Source organism: Gymnogyps californianus, chromosome 2 (assembly GCF_018139145.2).
Source record: "Gymnogyps californianus isolate 813 chromosome 2, ASM1813914v2, whole genome shotgun sequence".
NCBI classification, from domain to species: Eukaryota; Metazoa; Chordata; class Aves; order Accipitriformes; family Cathartidae; genus Gymnogyps; species Gymnogyps californianus.
The window spans coordinates 151,078,920-151,088,585 of NC_059472.1; the positions used below are offsets into that span (position 1 = coordinate 151,078,920).

At 46.7% G+C, this 9,666-nt stretch overlaps 1 long non-coding RNA gene across 1 annotated transcript; it reads left to right on the plus strand.

The window, feature by feature from the left end:
- The first annotated feature begins 5,151 nt into the window (after nt 1–5,151).
- On the plus strand, nt 5,152–9,405 carry LOC127013660 (uncharacterized). Its single transcript, XR_007766103.1, has 3 exons — nt 5,152–5,290; nt 5,780–5,840; nt 8,618–9,405. It is a non-coding gene; the product is annotated as an uncharacterized LOC127013660 (long non-coding RNA).
- Nucleotides 9,406–9,666: the final 261 nt, after the last annotated feature.

Sequence of the window (9,666 nt, forward strand, 5' to 3'; positions counted from 1 at the left end):
ACTATTAAGTCTGTCCATATTCCCCCACAGCTAGGATTTCTAGTGCCTCTAATTCCCTAAATTAGTGACGAGATTAAATAGTGCCAGAGAAATATGGGCTAAGGTTGGAGCTCCAGCCAGCCAATATCTAGGTAATAATTTAAAATGTATTATTCATGAACACTTTATTAATGTTCACATTAAGTCATTATAATTCTTTCAGTACCAATGTCCCTGCTTCACATGAGAGGTGTTTAATATTAGCTGCTGTTCAGCCCTTTCCAGCCAAATAAAATCAGTCTTAGTTCACTCTGTGTCGCTTAGATCAACAAACATGGAACATAATGAACTTGCCCTGCTCTATGACTTATCTTGCCAGGATGGGAAAGGGAAGGTTCTGCAGCAAAACATTCCCCAGTGCTTTCCTTTGATGGCACGCGGTCCAACTTGGGCAAGGACCGTGGCAGTGCCACGGGGTACTGCACCCTCCCGACTCCTCCGTCTGCCAGCGCAGGAGAGCCACCGTGCCTGCCCTCCCCACTGCCAGCTGCTTTGGAAGGGCAATATGGCAGTGCAGCGGGTCCTACGGTTAGACTGCTTTCCAGAAAGGCTCAAGGAGGGATATTCCCCAGCAGCAGCCTCTCTCCAGCCCCGTGGCCCCTGTCCAAGGCACAGGGTGGCTGCTGGGCTGGACACTGTGAAAGCAGCCCTGGTGCTGGGCTGGCGACACAGGAGGTCTAGGCTCTGCAGCAAGTAACTGGAAACCGGCTCACCTCTTGAGTGAGTCCCACTCATAATGATGGAGACGACAGGAAATTTTGGGTATACCCACCCCCATCTCTATTATGAGTTTGAAAGCAGGGCACTGGGAATGTTTTTGAAGCGTGAAAGCAATGCCAAGAACAAAACCATAGAATAATGTCAGGTTCTTCTGATTAAATCTAAAATTTTCCCACTATTACTTGAAAATTAGAAGCAGACAAACCTATCCATCATGTTATAGATAACTTGGCTGCAGAAATATGGCATCAGCATATGCTGAAAAGTAAAAGCTAACATGATTAGTAGACCATTAATTCTAGCAGCAGCCTTGCTTGTATGGGATCCATGTGTTTAGAAAGTTAAGGTCTTTGGAGCAAATACCAGCTTTTCTGTGTATCTGTAAAGCAGGTGGCATAGGTCTGAGCATTAGACTAAAAATCTGGTATTGCAAAATTGGCAATGACCTTTGAAAATGTTGGCCCATCTGAAGAGTTGCCAGAGTCTTGTGCTTCTATTGATTCAAAGCTTGACGATATCCATAAGTTTCATTCCACTGAGCTGGTTAGGCTGACTTGGATCCAGCATCCAGACATGTCCATCCAAAAACTAGGTTTTCAAAGCACATTGCAGCTCCTGGAGTTCATAAAAGCTGTGATTACAGAACTAGTAGTTGGTGATCTACATGATGCAGTTTGCATGATAATACTTTGGACACTGGCTCCCCAGGCCTCCCAAGCCTCTCTTGTTTTGCGGTTGGTGTTTCCCAGGTGCTTTAACCTAGCAGCTGCAAATATCCGTTTCCCCATTTGTGAAGAAAAAAAAAAAAAAAGGACTCAATTAAAGACTGTTGAAGACTTGATACCTGCTAGTATGATTAGCCCCACTGAACTGCAGTGCTTTTCTTTTCCCAGGGAAAATGGAGTAGAAATTGCATCCTGCTGAGTTTTGGCGACAGTTTGGCAGGGGAAGGTCCATAAAGAAAACACTATCAGCAAAGGTCTTGTGAAAAACAAACTTCAACATCACTTGATCCAAATAGTCCTGTTAAATCATGTTAAATGTTTTCTATGGATCTACGAAGGGTATGACAGCTGGTGTCTCCATATCACTGCAGCCTGGGTTAAGTTACAAATTGTACACATACCGTCCTCTGCTAGCCTCCTTCTCATGAATCCAGCCTGGCCCTTCCAAATCAATTTGGCTATAGCATTTTCTGGCCTGATCTTTAGTATTTTAACATAAATAATGTGTGTTGCAGTTCATCTGTCACAGGATTCTCATTTCCTCGGTGGGATCCATTCGTGTTCCCTTTCCTGGGAAAGGCAGCAATTTCCTTGCGGTGGGTGAAAGCTTGCCACTGCGGCCGCTCTCTGCCGAAATAGCTGTCCGTCGCCCAGGAACATGCTGTGCTGTGCAGCTCCCAGCCATGCCTCGTCTGACCTCCAGAAGTCACCCTGTACCACGGCTCAGTCATGGGAATTGTGACAGCCCACAGCAAACCCACAGAAGACCAGTAGACTCTTTCCTATCCATGACCTCTCCTTCATTTTGATGTCACCACATTTCATTAATTCCAGCAATTTTTATGTTAAAAATCTTGTTTACAGATGAAGAGGAAGCTCACTTTATACTAACTGAAACCTTAACACTAATTCAAGAATCACTGCTAGTCTAGATCTAATTGTTACAGAAAAAGAAAGAATAACAGTGCAGTTAAAATCTTTTCACGCACACTTAATTTCTACCCCTTTTCCTGGTGTCAGGCTCGCCCGTCCCCTGCTCCTCCATGCCCTGAGGTGGATCATCTCAGTCTGGTGGGGCTGGGGGTGTTGCAGCAAGTCGGGGGCACCTGGAGTGCTTTGCAGGGAGGAGGGTGATGTTCAGGTTGATGATGTCTGCTTCCTCGATCTAGGATCCACTTGGAGTCATTTTCAGAAGTTTGCTAACGCGTTTTTTTACACCTTTCTCTTTCTCCACTGGTCTGCAGCTCCATGTTTCATTGGAATTTACTATATGTGGTGCCTTTTACATATGTTGGGTACTATTTCTTTCTTCTCTTTTTTACCCTAAAACCAACTTTGTCCAGCTCCACTTTTATTGAACTGACTATGGGAGAGATGTTTATAGCTGTGGGATTGCCAGTGCCAGCCTGTGCCCCGTCTCTCATCATCCCACGCCTGTGCTCCTCTGCACCTCATCCTGTGTCTCCACTTCTCGACGGCAGTTGTAGCAGACCTGTCCTCCTCTACACTACATTATTATGTTAGTCATAAATATCTCATTCTGCATAGAATAACTGCTATCTCTACAAAAGTGTGCTTGTACCACGCGAAGATATACAAAAGTAAAACAAATTAGCTTTGCACACGCGGTCGCTTAGAGAACTTGCTGCCACAGCTAAATGAAGCAAAACCAAGTAAAACGAAGCTGCAAGCAGGTCAAGAAAACTTCAGACCAAGCACAGCCTGAAGGCCTCAGTTCTGAGGCCTTACAAATTCAGTGCAAAGCTTCTGGCCTGCCCTTGAGAGAGGCAGCGCTGGAGTACAGGGCTACATCATTGTGCGATGCAATGCTCAGCTTCACGGGCAATAGCTTTTCCAGTGCCTCACCTAAAAACGAGATCGCGGGCTTTGGAGCATGCGAGGATGGATGACAGTGACACGCAAAGGCAACGGCACGTTTCAAGCGTTATACCAGTCTGTGCTTGCTTTGTTGATTAGCTGTTTGAAAGCTGCTAGTGGAGAAGTGCTGTTGTGGGTGATGGAACAGGTATCTCTTGCTTTTTGAGCTCTTGAGCTCTTGAGCTTCTGGCCTGTTTTAACAGAGGCAAAGGCTAGGTTTGACAGCCCAGCTGCATCCCAGCAGGCCTGGGAAGGCTTCTCTCCTCAGGCTTACCCCTGCTTGCTTCCAGGAGACAGCAAAGCACTTCACAATTGACATGGGCAGCTTGTCAAAATTCTTTTATTTTCCCTTTCAGACACATCGTTTCCCAGATAAATAACGCCTGAGAACTTCTGGCATCACTGCAGTATATTTGTGTCCGTTAAAGAGATACAAGTGGCCACGTCTGCATCAGGCTGGCTTTCACTGAGTTAGAGTCACGGGGCACTTGGCACTTTTAACCCAAGCTGTCAATAAGTCTCTCGCCCTGACAGTCCTGCTGTAATAAGACACTTAGTGCCACCGAGCGAGGAAAATGCCACTTCTGTTTGCAAAATGGACACGCTTCCCTGGGTAATAAATGAAGCGAGTCACTGTCCGTATGGGCAGGCAGTTATCTTCTGCTCCTTGCTCCTTGATTTACTGTGTGTAGGAGCAGCTTAGCACATCAATATTGCAAATTAAATACCAAGCAGATAGGTGATCTTTTGAGTTCACATCTGGGAAGGAAACAACTTTCAAACAGAGGTTCAGCTCTCCTCTTCTCCTGTTCAAATCATGGCACTCAACTGATCAAACAGTGTTTGATCAGTGGTTTCTACGCAGCTGCAGTCTGCAAAGTCTGTTCAGGGCTTTTTCTTTTCTCTCTCTCCCTCTTCCTCTCTCTGTCTCTCTCTTTCAACAGTTAAATTCTACATCAAAGGCCGGTTGAAGCTTTTAGACTAGTATTACACCATTCACTGCTTAAGTGGAAGCTGTGTAAAATCCTGCATAATTACACTGTCTTTGCATATCTGCTTTCCTCGATGACCCTTGTGGCATGTGCAATCAATGCGTCTCTCTCTTAAAAAGTATCAGGGCCAGGCACAGTTTAGCCAATGAAAATGCTAATTAGAATGCAAAAATATATTGTATGTGTCCCACATGTTTAGCTCTAAAAAAATGTGAAAAATCCCTAGCCTTAACACTCTAAAGATGTCAGATAGATACTTCTCTCAGATGATGTCTTGGGAGCTCTAGTAAGCCTCAGCAGAGAGAGATTATTTTGTTAATGCTCCCCTGATAATTAGATCCACATGCATGCATGATACACCATGAGCTCTGTCTTGCTTTTCAACTTCAGGCTTGTGACAGTGGTTTATGTTGAACTTCAGGGTTTGTTTTAAAATAACACAAAAATATGTCTACTAAATGTTGAAGCTACCAAATGAAGCCCCTGGGCTAGGAAAGGCCAGTATCCACGCGAATGCTACCCTCCTGTGCCTCCTTGTGTCATGTCCTGCACAGTGGCAGAGCCTCTGGTTGCACAGCCAGATGCTACATCTCCTGTAGGACCTCGTATCTCACCCAGGGTACAGCAGGCTGCCATTAATTAACCAACAGCTAATCAACAGATTGGTTTCATCCTGTTCCTCAGAGGGTAACTGAGCACCTTGGGTACCGCAGCCTGCTCAGCCTAGGGCAGGGTTAGACCACAGACTCTGCAGCTGGAGCTCAGCAGCAAGTTGCCATCGCCTAGGGGAGCTGGTGAGGCTGTGGCTGTCCTACCGCCTTCTCTAGGCATCCCCATCCACCCCAAGAGACCCGGCTCCTTCCTCTGTGTCGTCCTTCCCTCCTTCCTGTGGGCAGACTCCACCGATCTCTTTCTGTCCTTCACCTCCCATTAAAGGTAGGATGCTGCATCCCACCCCTTGCCATTCTGTTGGCAAAGGGACGTTTGGGAACCCAGGAGGGAGCGTGTGCCCGGGCACAGAGGGGCCATGGGGCAGCCCGCAGCTGCTCGGTGCCTGCAGCAGCAGCAGCACGGCTGCTGTGGTGGCACACGTCTGGGCCAGTGCCATGCAGCAGTGAAGGGGCAGTGGGGTAGGCTCACTGCTGTGGCACCTCTGGAGCCTGGCAGCTTCTGTCTCTAAGAAGCATGCGAGAAGTCCAAGTTCTCTGAGGCAAGAGGGACCCTTAACTCAGGGAATGTTCCCAGGAGGGCATATGTCTGCAATGGCAATGCCAAACTCCTGCTCCAGCACATAGCGGTAGCTAGAGGAGGCTCATCAGAACAGCTAAGGAAGGTTGTTAATGTTTACAGTGAGCTGAGCAGTGTGTATTTCATTTTAGCCTTACTCTTGGAAATGGATGAATTATTTTATACTGCACTCTCCAGGTCACAGGGCCCCTTGCAATGCTAGCACTTTGCTACGGACCATTTCTGAAAGATAAAGGAGGTGAGACCACATCACTACCCACTGGAGGAAGGGCCCACTTAGCCCCTTTCTTTTGCCTCCCCCTCTGCACCTTGCACGGTGTCCCCAAAGCCACATGTGTGCCCAGGAGCCTGGCCCACCGCTCTGGCATCAGTCAGTAGTCAGGAGGCACGTGGGGATGATTTCTACCACACGCTTGGCATGTGTCAGGAATCACCTTCCCTTCCCTCGGCGCCGGGGATGCGGTGGAGACACAGAGTTTATGCATTAGTGCAAGAGGAGGGGATCCTATCCTTTGGAGGAGGAGAGCACTAAAACATAAATAACTGCAGAAAATGAAAATTATGTTAAGAAAACAAGTCCAAAGGTTTAACCGTTAAAGTGGAAAAACAACGTTTCATAAACATAATCTTCCTAATACTGCATAATACAGCTCTCCATGTCACGCAGCACAATAATTTCCTGTTCAGCTTCACTTTCTGAGCAAAACCAGAGATCAAGATTGGCAAGCTCTAAGGGGAGAGTCGGGGCTCTCCCGGCAGCCCCAGCCACCAGAGAGGGCCTGGTTTCTGCTGTCTTACTCTCGGCATAAGCCGGTTCAGCCACCGGGTGATCCTCTTGAATCACTTTTTAACCAAGTCAAGAAGACTTCTATGGCAACAGCCTTGTTTGTGTGTGAGTAATGAAGGGGATTTCTAGTGAAGTAGTGAAGAGGGAGGGAAGAGAAGACATTTGGCCAAGACTGCTTGCACAAGTAAAAACCAGATTTCCTCCATATCTTGCTTCAGAGTAAGTTTTTGGAGAACCAGAGCTCTAGAAACATGTAATTACCATTTGCTTTCTCTACAGATTTCTTTTTTTTTTTTTTTTTGCCATTGGGGCATTGCTGTTTCTTGCTCTGGTAGAAGCCAGCTTGCTCCGCAGACCGAAGTCCCCTTGCATCCACCTGCTGCCGTGTTTGCAGGGGAGACCCGGCTCCTGCTCAGGGTCTGTCCTCCCTCCACTGGCGCTTTCCTTCCTCCTCTGCCCCCGCAAAGAGCTGACTTTCGCACGTTGTACAGCATGTCCCGGCGTCTGAGGTGTGAGGGGGTTTGTTGATTGTACACGGCTGAATCCAGATTGTTTTTCCATTTTGATAGAGCTATATTTAGACTGTCCAGTAACTGCATCCTGGACTTTCTAAAATAAATCAATGCGCAAGGCCCTGATTCAGCGGCTGCCTGTGCCGGCACGGAGCCCTGCCTGCCCCCGGCTTGCCTGCAGTCTCCGGAGGCTTTGAACAGCCGCTGGCAGAGATCTGGTTGCAAGTTCAGGGTTTAACAAGTCTCTCCTCCTGCCCCACTCTGCCCTTGTGTCCTGCCTGCCATCTGCTGACCTGCACTCAGGTTAATATAGCTCTGGAATGAATTCAGCTGAATTACAGATTTGCACCTATGCAGAGAGACCAGAGCTCCTGGGGTATTTTCCTATTTTAACCATCACTCGATACCCATTTAGATTTGTGAAAAAATAACTGCCCTTCTTCGACCTCTGTAGGAAACAAGTCAAACAAAACAATCTCTTCTATTGCAAGAAGCAGAGTTTGGTCCCAAATCTGTATTTTTATCCCAGGGATCCAGTTATAAACTGAACCAGGGGAAAGGACTGTAATTTTCAAAAGTTGTTCTGCAAAAATTGGAGAGCCAGTCACAAGAAATTTTCTCCTTGCTCGCCGAAGACTTTTTTTTTCCTTATTGTGGACTGGACATTGTGGAGCTAGTTAGAAATGTAAGTCTGCAGGAATTAGGCCTGAAGGCTTAAATATGAATTCCCCCATATTTCAAAAGTACAAAGATCTGATTTTGGCCTGTGCCTTTTAGCCCCTGATAGTTAGGTTTTTAGCCACGCACTGTCACTGCAATAGAGAATTTGCAGCTAGAAGTTTCTTTCAGTGCTCTTTTCTGTGAAGACTTTTCTGTGTTTCTGTAAGGCTCACTGACATATTTATCTTACGGACTAGCTAGTGATGCTCCCGGCTTGCAGACATCAGCTGTGGGCTGATGCTGGTAGGATCATCCAGAGGTTTTTGCAGAACTGAATTCCCACTGGGCTAGCAATGTGGAGTGCCAGCAGCCGGGCTGGCCCTGCAGAGGGTTCCTTGCAGAGCAGAGTGGAGGATCTCCAACGTGAAACTGAGTTTCATACCTAAAATATCAGCCTTGAAGACAGCCACATTCTCCTTTATTTAGAAGTCATTTGAGACAATGTTAGTAATTAATTGGCTGTTCAGTTTTTGTGGTTGAGATAGGATTTTTATCAAGCTTTCAGTCAGACAGCATTGAAATTGAAACACGCAAAACATCTTCAACCCCCCCCGGTCTAGTCCAGCTCTGTGTCTCTTCTCATGTTGAAGTGTAGTTGCATTCCCTGTTTACCAGACCTCGTGTAGCCGAAGTATGTGTGGGCCACATTTATAAATAAAAGATATCATTGTTGTGGTCGTGTAGATTTTGAACAGCACACAGCTATTCACCGAGGTGCAAACTTGCCAAAATCAGGCAATGTGAACATCCAAAGTTCAAAGGAATGGTCAAAGCCTACTAAATTGCAACATTTCTCATAAATAAAAATGCTCTAGTCTATCAGCTGGCGGGAATTCAGTGCCTAATCTGTCCCATCATTGACTGGAGTGATAGGGACACTGCAGTTGGAAAGATGCCATTCTGGGAAGCTATATCACATCTAGTCTGTAAATTAATTCTTGGAGATTTTCAACAGTTTTGTCTAATCAGCTTTTTTATTGTTGTTTTCTTTTTAAGAAATCTTGTGACTTCTGCTCCAGTGATCTGGCCAGACCCACGGGTGAGGGGCTGAGAAGCTTCAAATCAAATCAGACGTGAGAGCTAAATGAATTGGGGTGTTCTTGGCAAGGCTTCTCTGAAACATAGAAACAGATGTAAAAAAGAGGCACAGAAGAAACAGCAGTGCCTCAGCTGCTCCTAATGAGAGCCCCAGCAGGGAGCTGGTTAACCCTGCTCAGGGGCTTGCAGGCTCCAGGCTAACCAGAGGAGAACCCAAAAATGCAGTGTCAGCACATGCAAGCATTAAAATGGCTCTTACCAACCTTGGGAGCCGCCGCCACACGCTGCTGGTATTGTGCTGTGGAACGTATCGCACAGCCTAGCAAGGCTTCGCTGTCTGTCTTGTGAGCTCGTGTGCAGTAACCATGAAATGATCAGTTCAGCCATTTTTGGCAGAGCTTAACTAGAGAACATGCCTGAGAAAACGCATGGACAGTCACTGTTACCAGTGCGGCCTGCGCTGGCATGAAATTCAAAGTATATGAAGGATTCAAGAAGAGTCATTTTCCAACGGTGCCAGGTTTGGGGTCTGTCTTGCTGCACCAACGGTGCCAGCAAACTCTTTACTGAAAGAAAAAAAATAGAAAATATGTCATAAGATCCTCCTCAGCAGAAAGGTTGCTGCTGCCCTCTGAATACTGGTTGGAAAAATTCCCATGCACTTCAAGTGCCTGTGGTTATATTAGTCATGCGACGATGAGAAAATAGTCTGCTCCGGGGGCTAGGCTGGCTGTGGCTGGGGGAGTGGGACGGAGCTGGCTTCACCCAACTGCTCCACCTTTTCCTTCCAGACCGACAGTGAAAGGGAGAGAAACCACGGACAAACATGCATGGCAGCTCAGGTCTGAAAAGTCAGCGGGGCTGATCCGTTGCTGAAGCCCTGCTGAGGAGGGCACTGGAGGAATATAGGCACTGGGTATTTTCAAGTACTGAGAAGCAGGTTTTTAGCAACTATTTTGAAATGCAAACAAGGAGAGGTTTACTGTGTAACATTTCCTGGGTTTGAG